General features: G+C 45.9%; 1 protein-coding gene across 7 annotated transcripts in view; it reads left to right on the plus strand.

Moving 5' to 3' along the window:
* TFAP2B (transcription factor AP-2 beta (activating enhancer binding protein 2 beta)) overlaps window positions 1-15319 on the plus strand; it is a 113886-nt gene that overhangs the window by 9251 nt on the left and 89316 nt on the right. The window lies entirely within an intron of this gene.

The following is a 15319-nucleotide window of genomic DNA, read 5'->3' on the forward strand; positions in this document are numbered from 1 at the left end:
ATAATAATAATAATAATAATAATAATAATAATAATAATAATAATAATAAATTGCACTTTTCTCTCAATTGAGAGTCCTCCTCTCTTCGGCCGTTTGCGGGGGCTCGGTGGAGACTTTCTCCGAGTAGCACCGAGCTGGATCTTCACGGGGGAATAATAATAATAATAATAATTTGGAAAGCTGTGAAGGCAATTCTCGCTCTGAAGTACCAGCATGTTTTGTGTCGGATGCCCAAAGCGCCAGGAGGTCGAATCAGAAACCGGTCCTCGGGTACCATACAACGCTCCCTCTAAGCTGAGTTAGTGTGAGCCAGCTCACAGTTTTTAAGCCTCCGGCTCACGCATTTTTTGCCTTCGCTCAGGAAGGAGGGCCCCAGAGCAAACTGATTTCACGCAGTAGCCAAAGCGCCGGCTCACCCGCTTTAACGCCGGGCGCTCGCAAAGTGGGATTTCTGCTCACGAGACTCCACAGCTTAGAAGGAGCATGGAACGATATCGCCCCCTTTTGTGCGTGCGTGTGTTTCGAAGGATATTTGATCGAATGCGCCGATGTGATCGTTGTCACGTGTGAGGCGGTTTCTCCTTTCCGAAAGGCCTTCCGGACTAGGTCGGCGTGATCCGACAGACGTTGGGCCCTGGCTCCAGCGGAGTCGCCGGAGAGATTTTTACAGACCGGGTAATACCCAGCACTGGGGAATCCTAGCGGATCCGCTTTGGTTTCGTTTCGTTTCGGTTTTCAAATGAGACTTTTCAAAAGAGGTCCCCTCCCTCCCTGTAGATTGGTTCAATTGGCCGGTCAGGTTTGCCTTGGACTGTGACGAGAAGGGAGCCGGCCAGGAGAGAGATGGGAAGAAATTAGAGGAGAAAAACGGACCATTTAGAGGAAGGCGAATGGAAGCCAGGTGGAAATTCCGCGCGGAGAATGGAGCGGGGGTGGAACTGGAGATGGAGAAGTTCCGGAGGGTGTCCATATCGGGCCGAATATTGTCCCCTTGCTCACGTGCGGCTGGGCGTGTTTACTCGGAAGCAAGAGCCGAAGGTGGTGGTGGGGGGACTTGCTCGCACCTAAGGTGCCCACTTCCGTGGCATCCTGAATACCCCCCCCCGCGGCACGCAAAGCGGTACGCGCGTCCCAATCAGTGTTCCCTCTAAAATGAGCTAGTGTGAGCTAGCTCGCGGGTTTTGTTAGCCTCCAGCTCTCACATTTCTGTCTCAGCTCCGGGGCAAACTAATTTCTGCAGCCGCCAAATCGCTTGCTCACCACTTGAATGCCAGTAGCTCACAAAGCAGAATTTTTGCTCACAAGACTCCACACCTTAGAGGGGGCATTGGTCCCAATCCCTTTGTATGTCTGGGAATGAACGGGGGGGAGCTCTCCTCCCCAGCGCGTCCCGGCCTCTCTCTTTACCCGGGAGTAAAGTTCTGCTTGGACTGCCCAGGGCAGCGTCTACAACCTAGGTGCCCGGATGGCACGGGAGAAACGCAACCCGAAACGGTGCGGGCCGGATTGGTAGCGGATTATCCGGTGCACGCGTGCCCTCCGAAACCAGAGGCCCGTTTTCTGGAGTTCAGCCCTTTGGGAATCTCTCGGGGGGTGGTGGTGGTTGTGGGGGGAAGGAACTCAAACTTGTCCCGGAAGCTGAAGTTCTTCCTACATTGGCTAAATCAAGCAGTTAGAACCAGGGCGTAAATATGAGAGGGAGGGTGAAAAGGGAGAGCAACCCAACCTGCTTACTCCCGAGTCATCCTATCGGGGAGACGTTTTCGTGTAGGCGCGCGGGAGACCGTGTGATAAAAAGACGCCAAACGCATCCCGCTCAAATCTCACTTTGGGGGTAGAAATTTAAGAGAAGACTTGCGTCCAATGTTCCTTCTAAGCTGAGTTCGTGTGAGCTAGCTCACAGTTTTTTAGCCTCCAGCTCACACAGTTTGCCTTCGCTCAGGAAAGAGGGCTCCAGAGCAAACTGATTTATGCTGTAGCCAAATCGCCCGCTCACAACTTTAATGCCAGAAGCTCACAAAGCGGAATTTCTGCTCACAAGACTCCCAACAGTTTAGAGGGAACATTGGTCGCGACGCGTCTGTGCTGAATTCATCACCAGAAGGAGACAGGCGACAGTTAGGAAAGGTTGGTTCTTGGCGGTGTTCGATCTCCCCCCCCCCCAAAAAAAATAGCAAAAAATAAAAATAAAGAGAGATGAGAGAGAGCTTTTCTCAAGAGGGCTTTGGTAAGAGACCGCGGTCTCTTCTGAGCCTGAAAATAAAGGAACGAGCCAATACTTGAAGAATACCTGTGTGGTTAGCGTGAAACGAGGGTGCCCGGCGGATGAGAAGGCTCCGGTTTAAACGGAAGGCCTCTAGTCAGTTAAGAGTAGCTGGCCGGATATATGAAGAGATCGTTCTGAGAGATGCCAGCCCCCGTGCCTTTAATATGTCTGTGTTGGTGCCGTCGTAAGGAAGGACGCAATTCGATCTCCTCAAACGTGGCACGACTCGGAGGCTTCGTTTCCTCCATTGGTTCGTTGCCATTCGTTCGCAACGTCCCCGAAATCGTTGCGTGTCCATTCGTTTCGTACATCCGTGCAGGCATCGCATTCGCAGGTCAACGGATCCGGCTTGCGACACGCTTCAGGCCGGGATCCGTTCTAACTCCAGAGTAGCTCAGAGCTCAGGGAAATGCGTGGTGTTCTACCCACCTGGGCCTTCCTTCGGGAGTCGTAAAAGCGAAGGGTTACGTCGGCAGTAAGCGGTCTGTGGATTAGATTTGCCCCGGGGAGATAGATTCATGGAACTGATAGGCCCACCCGGGGAAGAGGGGTGGCATATGGGGGGTGGTGGTAGAGAGCCCCTGAAGGCAATCTCAATCCGTTTCCAAACCCTTCCGCGCTGCAATCCGGAAACCCGTTGACTCGCAGGCAGTGTTCCCTCTAAACTGACAGTTTTTTAGCCTCCGGCTCACACATTTTTGCCTTAGCTCAGGAAGGAGGGCTCCAAAGCAAACTGATTTGTGCAGCAGCCAAATCGCTGGCTCACAACTTTAGTGCCAGGAGCTCACAAAGTGGAACTTTTGCTCACAAGACTCCACAGTAGAACTTTTGCTCACAAGACCCCACAGCTTAGAGGGAGCATTGCTCGCAGGTCAGCCCACCGAATTCAACGGGACTCCTTTCCCAAGGAGTGCCTTTTAGGATTGCGGACCGACTGGCTCCCATGGAAGTTCCAGAGAGATTTAGGACTGAGGAGACATTGGCTGCTGGGCACACACACGAATAGTCACCCACTTTCAATCTACAAAGAAGAATCCACTTCCAATCCGCTTTCAATGTGCTTTCCAACTGGGTTTTGCCGGGGGCGATTCGGCATCTAGCATTCCCTCCACATTTTCTCAATGGGGAGGGGAAAGTGCAGCTCAAAACCACATTCAAACACCCCCCCCCAACACCACACGGACTGCTAAATCAGCCCTGAAGGGTCATAATCGATGTAGAAAGTACCATAAAACCCAAAGGAAACCAAAGGAAGCGAAAGCGGCATGCAGTGTAGAGGGTACCATAAAATCCAACGATCAAAGGAAGTGAAAGCAGCACGCAATGCAGAGGGGAATTTCTGTTCCAACCCGGGTTTCATAAAACGGTGGAGGAAGAAGCCCGTGCAGAATTGTCCCGTGTGGACTGGCGAAATTCAGGCTGAACGTGGCTTGAGAGTGGATTCTTTAATGTGTGTGACCGCAGTCATTGTACCTCTTCCTCACTGCAATCCGTGGGAAATCCCTTCCGACTGAATCCGTCTGGGATCAGGGCCCGATTTCCGTTCGCCCCCCCTCTTTCCCCTCCTCCCGCGTTCCATTTATTGCAGCCCATAAGTCAGGTGATGATTAGAAAGGTGTGCCTGTATTTAAACCTCTCAAAATGGGGGTCGTTTATTGCGCCCTGTTGGGTGATAGTGAGATATTGAAAAAAATGGTATTTAGCTGAGATAAGATAGTCCAGCAGAGCCAGAGTAAAATAATTCAGACTCAGAGTCCATGTGTGATTAAAATATAAAGTTTTTACTAAATTCTAGCATGGTAAGGGTAACTGGGATGAAAATAACAAAAGAGCATAATATACTACATCCTTACTCTACAAAGACAAAACTAGACGAGAGAGATTATGGCTACTCTTGTTGTTTCTTCAGAACACCAAACAAAGTCGGGAAGAGAAGCCATAAAATGGTAATACACCTTGACACTTTAGTCCCAAATTCCTAGATCAGGGAGAAAATTCCCGGGCTTCCTACATCTAAAGAACATTGGCTACATGAGAAACATGTTACTTCCTGTGAGTAACATAAACAAACATTTAACCCCAGATATATACTGAGTGTTTTCTACTTGTAATACCCAACACAGTGCAGCTTCTAATTCGGCCTGAAGCAGAGGAATTCCCACTGCTTGGTGAATAGCCCCCCCCTAGCACTTTTAACTAAAGAAGTCGAGTAAATAAAAGTCTGCCTTGTGCACGCGCGGGGGCGTGCCTGCGTGCGTCCCGGTGCGCGCGCGCGTCCCCGCCTCTCCCCCGTTTCCGCACGCAGCCCTAATTAAATCTTTACGATCCTCTCTGTGACTATTAACCGCCAGCCCTGCTGCGCGAATATCCTGTACGAAAACCCAGCAGGCGGCCGTAATTAGATCGAAAATCAGACAAGAGGCTTCTCATTAACTACAACAGCTCCGCCGCCGCGGTGGTGGAGAGGCGGAAGCGGCCGGGGACTCAGGCAGAGCACCCCGGGCACCCTCGCGGCGGCCCCGGGGGAGCGCCACCCGCGGCAGGAACCCGAGCCCGTCGTGGGGAGAACGATTGTGCGCAAAAGCGGATTCGAATCCCCACCCTGGAAGAGGTGATTTCTGCTGACAAAGGCTAGATTCCTGGGAGACAAATCGAACCTCCGTGTTCAGACTCACCCAGGCTGCCTTCACACAAACACTAAAGAATCCACTTTCAGTTCATTTTCGAATGAGATCTTGCCAGTTCACACAGTAAAATCCAGTTGGAAATTGCATCGAACTGTGGATTGAAAGTGGATTCTTTTATGTGTGTTATGGCAGCCCCTGAGTACCTGTCTCTCTTCTGCAGAGGAACCACGGGGGTCTCTTCTTTCGCAACGTTCATGGTCTCCTTGTGAGTCTGGAGAAAAGGGGACCCGAACCCAGGCAAGCCAAAACAAAGATGAAGAAACAAATCGGCCCGGAGGGAAATAGGATCTGGCACAATCACACGATTAGGAAAGGTTCTGTTTCCCTCTGCCCCAATTCGTTTCTCCGTCTTCGTTTCTCCCCGTGAGTTTCCCAGAAGTTATGGGACGCTAGTCCAGACGGAGTTTCGAATCCAGCCAAATTTTTCAGTCCTTAAAAAAAAAATAAAAAATAAAAATCTGCCGGGGATTGTGAGGCTGTCAAAGTGGTTAACGGGTGTGGTGGGATAACGTCTTTGGCAAAAGATCTACCTAACACCCGAACACGCTCAAAACACACTGTCCCTCTAAGCCCTGGAGTCTCGTGAGCAAACATTCTGCTCTGTGAGCTACTGGCGTTAAAAAAAAAAAAGTTGTGAGTGAGCCATTTGGCTACAGCGTAAATGAGTTTGCTCTGGAGCCCTCCCTTCCTGAGCTGAGGCAAAAATGCATGTGCCAGAAGCTAAAAAATTGCTCACACTAATTCAGCTTAGAGGGAACGCTGCTCAAGACAGATCCAGGTAGTCAGCCCTGTTGGACTGAAAGAGCACAACACTTTCAGAGTCCAGGGACACCTTTAAGACCAACGAGGGTTTACTCAAGGGATGAGCTTTCACACTGCATTTGAAAAAATGTGCTTTGCACACGAAAGCTTGAATAAACCTTTGCTGTTCTTAAAGGTGCCGCTGGACTTTACACTCAAGACAATATGCCATGTCGGGTATTTATCCCTTGCATCATAAGGGCCTTAACCCCCCAGTCTCTGCACGCCTTACCTGGAAGGAACCCTCCCTGAAATAATTTTGGAGGGGGGCCATGTACCAGACAAACGATTCGATGCGAGTCCAGTAGCACCTTAGAGAAGAAAAAAGAGTTTCTGTGGATAAACTTTCCTGAGTCAAAGCTCCTTTCAGTTTGGAAAGGGTATCCCCTGAAAATCTTGTGGGTCTAAGGTACTACTGGTCTCCAAACTCACGGTTGTCCCTGGGGCTGTGGTCACACACACGTTTGTGTTGGGTGATAGTGAGATATTGAAAAATTGGTATTTAGCAGAGATAAGATAGCCTAGCAGTGCCAGAGTAAAATAATTCAGACTGAGAGTCCATGTGTGATGAAAATATAAAGTTTTTACTAAATTCTAGCATGGGAAGGGTAACTGGGATGAAAGGAACAACGGAGCATAATCGGCGACATCCTTACTCTACAAAGACAAAACTAGAAGAGAGAGTATGGCTGCTCTTCTTGTTTCATCAGAACACCAAACAAAGACGGGAAGAGAAGCCATAAAACGGTAATACACCTTGACACTTTAGTCCCAATCAAATCCCTAGATCAGGGAGAAAGTTCCCGGGCTTTCTACATCTAAAGAACATTGGTTACATGAGAAACATGTGACTTCCTGTGAGTAACATAAACAAAAATTTAACCCCAGATATACTGCGTGTTTTCAACTTGTAATACCCAACAAGGAGTCATGTTGGATCAGGCCAAAGGCCCATCCAGTTCAGCACTCTAGGTCGCACAGTGCCAGTTTGGTGTAGTGGTCAGGGGTCATAAGGATGTTGGAAATCATCTGATCAGTATTGGAGTTCAATCAGTCCTTGGTCTTGCAGCTCTTTCAGTAGTGATATTTGAGCGCGATGGTCTTGTTTTTAGATTTGGTGCCTTCACCTTTGCAGATGACGATACAAGCTTGATTGTCCTCAAAAAGTATTATTGGCTTTGGTTCATCTATGCCAAAGTCTTTCAGTAGATGAATAATCCAGTAGACCTCATAGCTGGCACTTTGTGCTGATACACATTCAGCTTCTCCAGTAGACATGGCTACAATAGTTTGCTTTTGACTAGTCCATTCAATCAAACTGTTTCCATAGTAGAACAAGTATCCACTTGTAGATTTTCCATCAGGTGAGTTTTTGTCCCAGTTGGCATCCATGTATCCAGTCCATCTTGGTTCATCATAGGCTGAAATTTTAAGTTTGTAGTCCAAAGTTCCTTTTACGTATCTTGCCAGTCTCTTAATGGCTTTCCAGTCATGCCCACTGGGTGAACTGGTCTTTCTGCACAAAAGTCCAACAGCTGAAGTTATATCTGGACGACAGATTGTGCTCAGATATAATAATTTTCTAATTGCGGATCTGTATTCATGATTGCCTTTAAGTGGTTTTCCATTAGTAAGTTTGGGATAGTCCTTATCAAGTGGAGTGTTTACTGGATTGGAATCTTTCATTCCTACAGATTCAATAAAGTCCATGATCTTTTGCTTTTGGTTCAAAAGAAAACTCCCATCCTCAGTTCTTTCAATTTGTATTCCAAGGTAGTACTACATAGTTCCTAATTGTTTCACTTCAACTTCTTTGTTCAGTTCATCCGCTATTTTTTGTACATCTCCTTGATTTTGACAACAAATAATCAAATCATCAACATAAATGAGTATGTATTGATACTTTCCATTTTTAAGTTTTGAGAACAAGCAAGGTACTGCTATTCCTTGTTGAAAGCTCTGTTTTTGTAGCAGTTTAGTCAGCTTTAAGTTCCAAGCTTTGGCTGCTTGTCTTAGTCCATAGACTCTTTTGTTGAGTTTACGCACTAGGCCTTCTTGTCCCTCTGTTTAAAATCCCTCTGGTTGTTTCATGTAGATTTCTTCATTCAGGTCTCCATTGAGGAAGGCTGTCTTGATGTCCAAATGTTCAACGTGCATGCCCCTTGACGCTGCTATGCATAGGAGTGTCCTGAAAGATGTATAACTCACAACAGGTGCAAAAGTCTCTGACAAATCAATTCCAATTTTTTGTGAGAAGCCTTTTGCAACTAGGCGTGCCTTGTGTTTATCTAATTTGCCATCAGGGTCATACTTTTCTTTGTACACCCACTTGCAGCTAATGGCTTTTCCATCAGGAGGCAATTCAGTAAGAGTCCAAACTTCTTTGTCTTGTAAAGATCCAAATTCTTCTTTCATTGCTTCTATCCACTTGCTTCTCTCAGGCACAGATAGTCTGTTGACTTTCTTCCAGTTATTAGGTTCCTTCACTGGTTGTACACTTGCACAAATTCCATACATCAGTGGTGGTACACCCTTGTTACTCCTTGCTGAGTGTCTCACAGTGGTTGTCTCTCTTACCCTTGGCATAGCTTCTCCTGGTTCTCCTTTTGAGCTGGAACTCTCTCGTAGAGATGGACCTGCCTGTTCACAGGTGGTCTGCGCAGATTGCCAAGCAAACACGTCATTGAAGGACACATCTGTAGGTTACTGAGTAGCAGGTTGCACTGTGGATTCAGCCAGGTTACAAGTCTGTATGACATTGCTTTCATCAACATGTACCACATTGCATACTTTAACTGTGCAAGTCTTAGGGTTCAGGATTCTGTATCCTTTTCCTCCAGAGGCATATCCCACCAGGATACCAGGTTCTGCTCTTGAGTCAAGTTAGCCCCTTTTATCCTTTGGTATATGTTCATAAGCTTTAGATCCAAAGGCTCTTATATGTTTAAGTCCAGGCATTCTGTTATGCCATCATTCAAAAGGACTTTTATTGGTAGTTTTTGATGGAACTCTGTTATGCAGATAGACGGCAGTGTGGACTGCTTCTGCCCAGTAAGACTCTGAAAGTCCAGATTGCATTATCATAGAACGCGCCATTTCTTGAATGGTTCTGTTTAAGCGTTCAGCCGTTCCATTTTGTTGAGGAGAATAAGGAATTGTAGTCTTTTGTTCAATTCCTTCTTGTTCCATGAATTTTTGGAACTCACTGCTGCAGTATTCTGTGCCATTATCTGTGAACAGCACATCTGGCGCTTTGCCAAATTTTTTAGCAGCAGCAACATAACATTTAAACTTGTCAAGCACCTCATCTTTGCTTCTAAGCAGGTAGGTATAGACATATCTGGATTTTCCTTCCAGAAAACTGACAAAAAACTTGTTGCCACCAGCAGATTCCTTTATTGGACCAACCAAATCAGAGTACACGCACTCTAGAAACTTAGTATTGGGGTCATGAGCTCTATTTTTATAAAAGGGAGCTGTGGCTTTAGACTTTAGGCAAATATCACAGTCATTTCTCATGACATCACATTCTTTTGCTTTAATATTGCATTCCTTCAATAACTTTTCCACACTTTTCAGATTTCTACGTGCAAATTTTACCCGCCATGCAAATAAACAGTCTTTATGGTTGCATTTAGCTGATCTGGTTTGGCATACCAGCCCATCATTTTCGATTTCATCTAAATCAGTATCAGCAATATTTCTCAGGTAATGAAAACCATCCTTTTTTTCAAGCATCACGTAAATCCATTTTCACTCCAAATTTTTCCATGGCTTGGTCTGAGATCAATATTAAGACCATTTTGCATGATTCTCTTTGTAGATATGAGATTATTTATTGCTTGGGGGATCAGAACACATTCTGTGAGTAAGATTTCCACTATCTCATTGGACTCATTCAAAGCAAACAGTTCAACTGGACCACATCCCTCCACAGAGAGGTTTTTTCCTTCTGCCCCTTGCAGAACAGGCTTCTTATCTCTGTCCAAATCAACGAACCTTTCGTCTGAATTAACTATGTGATATGCACTCCCACTATCTAGTAAAAAAGAGTCATTTTGTTCATCATTCCATTTAGTGACAGACAAAGCTCTCATGTCACTGTTCCGCTTTACAGCATCAGGCTCTCTGTACTTTTCTCTTATGGCAAGCACACCCCGTTTCTCAGAGTGAACTGGCTTTCCTTGGCCACGCCCCTTAGGGGGTCTGGTTTCAGAGTGGTAAGATTTGGCTTTTGTTCTGGTATAGGCTTTGATCTACAATGCCATGCCATATGGCCAAATTTTCCACAGTTGTGGCATTTAAAACTCTTCTGGCATCTTCCCTTTTATAATCAGGCTTTATGCTAAGTACAGACAAGTCATTTGTAGCCTGGGACATTTCACACCTATGTCCTTCATCTTTTAGATATGCTAACACATACTCGTTTTAAGTCTTTTGTTCCTTTTAAAACAGCAACTTCATGCAAATACTCTCTGGTCAAAGAACCAAGAATTACAACAATAACAGCCTTTTTGCCTGGTGCACTTTCCATATTTTTCAGCGCATTATAAGTTTCCATTACATAATTCAAATGTTTAATCAGTGATTCACCATTTCTCATTTTTGCATTTATTAATCTTTGATAGAGGAACAAGTAATTAGCATCATTTTTCAAAGCATAAGTTTGCTCAAGCTTAAACATAATTTGTTTCGTGGATGTGCACTCTAAATGTTCCTGATTATCTTTAGCATTAATAGTGCCCACATTCCAAAACAATCATGCTCTTTGTATTTTTCAAAAGCAGCACCTGCTGCAGCAGGAGGTTCGTCAGTTAGGACAGAAACAGCTCCATGAGCTGGAAGGGCATTCTTTACTGATCTCCTCCACCAAGAGAAATTACTTGAGTCTAATGTTGGAAGATTGAAAAAAGCAAGATTCTTAGCTGCAGACATAATGATGTCTCCTCTTATACTTTACCAAAACTTGAGAGCGGTGAGGGGAACGGGTGATCCTTTGTGTGTGCGGGATTAAGGCTTTAGAAGATGCTTCCGTTCAGCAGGATCGATCTCACCCCCTCTCCTTCTTTCTTTCGCTTTGCACGGGAAGAAGATGAAACAGATCAAACACCACAATGCTTTCTCCGACTTGGAAACACAGCCGGCTGGTCTGGTCCCACAAGCTCATGAAGAAAACAGGATGCTGTCCGAATCTCATAAATCCAATGCGAGTTAAAATAAAAATTCCTTTTTAGAAAACTCCAGCACACATGATTTCGTGACTCAAAGTCTGGCTGCTGCACTCTGCTTAGCTTTCTGGTGCTGCGGGAGCAATCTGGGCCCATAACCTTTGTTGGGTGATAGTGAGATATTGAAAAATTGGTATTTAGCAGAGATAAGATAGCCTAGCAGTGCCAGAGTAAAATAATTCAGACTGAGAGTCCATGTGTGATTAAAATATAAAGTTTTTACTAAATTCTAGCATGGGAAGAGTAACTGGGATGAAAATAACAACAGAGCATAATCGGCTACATCCTTACTCTACAAAGACAAAACTAGAAGAGAGAGAGTATGGCTGCTCTTCTTGTTTCTTCAGAACACCAAACAAAGATGGGAAGAGAAGCCATAAAATGGTAATATACCATGACACTTTAGTCCCAATCAAATCCCTAGATCAGGGAGAAAATTCCCGGGCTTCCTACATCTAAAGAACATTGATTACATGAGAAACATGTCACTTCCTGTGAGTAAGATAAACAAACATTTAACCCCAGGTATACTGAGTATTTCCAACTTGTAATACCCAACAGTTTGATGTAGTGGTTAAGTTTGCGAACTCTAATCTGGGAGAACCGGGTTTGATTCCCCACTCCTCATTGACTCAAGCTCTTGGGAATATGAAGGAACTATCATCTGGGGTGTTCTTGAAAAAGAGCAGTTTCTGTCAGAGCTCTCTCAGCCCCGCCTACCTCACAGGGTAGCTGTTGTGGGGAGGGGAAGGGAAAGGAGGTTGTAAGCCGCTCTGAGACTCCAAGTGAAGGGTGGGGTATTAATAAAATCTCCTCCTCCTCCTCCTCCTCCTCTTCTTTTAAAACAATCCACTTTCAATACACAGTCAGTGAACTTTGGAACTGGATTTTATGGTGTGAACTGACAAAAAAAACCCAGTTGGAAAGTGCACCCAAAGCGGATTGGAAGTGGATTATGTTGCGTGTGACCAGCAGCCTGAAATCACTTTTGAGGAAGTATGAAGGAGGATCTGGCTGATAGCTTTTCACATGACCAGGGGAGTCTAACCCTGACCAATGTTCCCTCTAAGCTCTGGAGTCTTGTGAGCAAAACTCCTACTTTGTGAGCGACTGGCATTAAAGTTGTGAGCGAGCCATTTGGCTCCTGCATTAATTAGTTTGCTCTGGAGCCACATCCTTCCTGAGCTAAGACAAAAATGTGTGAGCTGGAGGCTGAAAAACTGTGAGCTAGCTCACACGAACTCAGCTTAGAGGGAACACTGACCCTGACGTAACGATTTCCCTGCTTCTTGCGCCAGGCGTTGGATTTCGGTTCCAGTTTACCCGACCGCGGGGCCTCCTCCCAAGCAAACCTCTCGGGGACTGGGTTTGACCCGGTTAACCCAGAAACACGCCAATTAAGCCCGGCGCTGGGTGCCACCGGTCGAGAACTCCATTGTCCCCGTCAATCGAGATTTCTTTGCTGCTAAGAAAATGGGTTTGGGCTGAGGGCGTTGCCGTCGGGAGCCCTAATTTCCGGCCTGCTTCCCAACTCCCTTTCTCGATCAAGCATCTCCATAGGACAGAGGCTTAAAACGGACATCAAGCCGGAAACATCCGAGCGAATGGACTTGGATTTTTCTCCCCAGCCGAAAATCAGTTTTGAAGAAGTCACCCCCCGAAACACGTTGGGTTCTCCTGTCGCCCTATTCTGCAAAACTGACAGTCGAGAGACATCGTGCTGTTATCCTGTCACAGTTCAAGGCAAACTTCACTGAGAAACCTGGTTCTCGGAAGGGATTCGTTCCGATCAATAGGGGTGGGGGGGGATGCTCCCTCTAAGCTGTGGAGTCCGGTGAGCAAAAATTCTATTTTGTGAGCTCCTGGCATTAAAGGATAGGGCTCCCAAGCCTCGCCAAGTCGCGATTCATAACAGTACCAAAATTACAGTGATGAAGTAGAAACTGTACTAAAGGGTCGTGGCATTAGGAAGGTTGAGAACCACTGCTCTAAGCTGTGGAGTCTTGTGAGCAAAACTTCTACTTTGCGAGCTCCTGGCATTAAAGTTGTGAGCTAGCGATTAGGCTGCTGCTTAAATTACTTTGCTCTGGAGCCCTCCTTTCTGAGCGAAGACAAAAATGTGTGAGCCGGAGGCTAAAAACCTGTGAGCTAGCTCACACTGACTCAGCTTAGAGGGAACACTGGGCGGGAGTGTCCTTCAGCCGATCCATTCAATATTGCGATATTTCTATTTCTCGCTACTGTCGGGCGGGGCTTGCAATTAACGGGAAACCAAGGTTTCCATGCATAGCTTACTTGGAAGTAAATCCCATTGAACCGTGACCCGTTTCTCCCGTGCAACAGGAAGGAACAAATGCGTGTAAACTTGTTGACTTCGGGGAGCGAAGCTCACACGTGGGGAAGGCTGGCCAATTCTCCTCCCACAGAAAGCTAGCTAATTGGCGTCTCCTGGGTATCCTGTTGTCTAGCTGCAGGGGAATTCGTTGGTATGCGAGCTGCCCCTTGGATTTGCCAGCTGGCCTGGAGAGAAAATATTGTTGGGTGATAGTGAGATATTGGAAAATGGCATTTAGCAGAGATAAAATAGTCCAGCAGAGCCAGAGTAAAATAATTCAGACTGAGAGTCCATGTGTGATTAAAATATAAAGTTTTTACTAAATTCTAGGATGGGAAGGGTAACTGGGATGAAAATAACAACAGAGCAAAATCTGCTACATCCTTACTCTACAAAGACAAAACTAGAAGAGAGAGAGTATGGCTGCTCTTCTTCTTCTTCAGAACAAACAAAGACGGGAAAAGAAGCCATAAAATGATAATACACCTTGACACTTTGCTGGGTGTTACATGTTAAAAACACTCAGTATATGTGGGGTTAAATGTCTGTTTGTGTTGTCACAGGAAATCACATGTTTTTATATAAGCCAATGGTAGTTTAGATCTGCAAGCCCGGGAAAACTCTTCCTGATCTAGGAGTTTCATTGGAAGCAAAGTGTCAAAGTGTTTTTGCATTTTATGGCTTCTCTTCCTCTCTTTGTTTGCTGTTTCCAAGAAGAAGTACAGAAGCCATTGTCGCTTCTTCTAGTGTTGTCCTTTGTAGAGTGAGGATGTAGCTATTTAGCTGTGTTGTTATGTTCATCCCAGTTACCCTTTCCCTATGCTAGGCTGTAGTAAAACCTTTTTATTTTAAACACACATGGACTCTGAGTCTTGATTATTTTACTCTGGCATTGCTAAGTTATTTTAACTCTGCTGAATTACAATTTTAAAAATCCAAGACACTTTAGTCCCAATCAAATTCCTGGATCAGGGAGAAAATTCCCGGGCATCCTACAGCTAAAGAACATTGGTTACATGAGAAACATGTGACTTCCTGTGAGTAACATAAACAAACATTTAACCCCAGATATACTGAGTGTTTTCAACTTGTAATACCCAACACATGTGCATCTCATCCCTGAGTCAAAATGCTTGTAAGCATTTGCTGATATTTAGACACAGATTTCATTACATATCAGGGAATAGAGTTCTTTTGCAGGAGACTGTTTCACAAGGTTTGATCTTACTGACATCTGTCTTTTACATCTTTGGAGATGTTCACAGTGCAGCTGACTCTTGGAGAGCAGTCATGGGAAGCCGAAGGAAGCAGTATTAAAAAGGCTCATCATTCTGCTGCTAGCAAAGCTCTGAGTGAAACTACTCTACCCAAGCCAACACCTAGACCACCCAAAAATAATGTTAATAACAACCCAGGTAAGACATATTCCACTTTCCATAGTGTCACGTCTCTGTTACAGTGAGAAAACACTTCCCTCCAGACCTGTTGGCAACCCCAGCGGCAGGCCGTCGCAGGACTTGCGAGTCAAGGCGCCAAGAAAACCTGGCCTGAAAAGCCTCAGCTACCCATTTCCACATGTCACGTCAATGTTACAGTGAAAAAACATTTCCCTCCAGACCTGTTGGCAACCCCAGCGGCAGGCGAGCGTCAGGCCGTCACAGGACTTGCGAGTCAAGGCGCCAAGAAAACATAAAAGCAGGCACTTTCTCTCTCCCTCTCCCCTTCCAAATGTAATTGCAGCGCACAGTCTAAGCCCATGGCATTCTTTTTTTTTTTTCGGGAAGCAGCGCCTCCCTAGTCGATCGGGTTTACTCTCGTGTAACAATCCTTGCAGGCCCGGGGGCCTTTCCCGCTGAAGAGTAACAGGTGTCGCTGGTACAGCCAAAGGGTGGCCAAGCAGGCGAGTTCGAGGAGGAAGCCGAAGCCGGTTTACTCGGGAGTAAATCTCTTCTCCCCCCCCCCCCCAAAGCCCACTTCCCAAAATAGCCCACGGGGTGTGACC

This window comes from Gekko japonicus, unplaced genomic scaffold (assembly GCF_001447785.1).
Source record: "Gekko japonicus isolate JY-2015 unplaced genomic scaffold, Gekko_japonicus_V1.1 scaffold2423, whole genome shotgun sequence".
Classification (NCBI taxonomy): Eukaryota; Metazoa; Chordata; class Lepidosauria; order Squamata; family Gekkonidae; genus Gekko; species Gekko japonicus.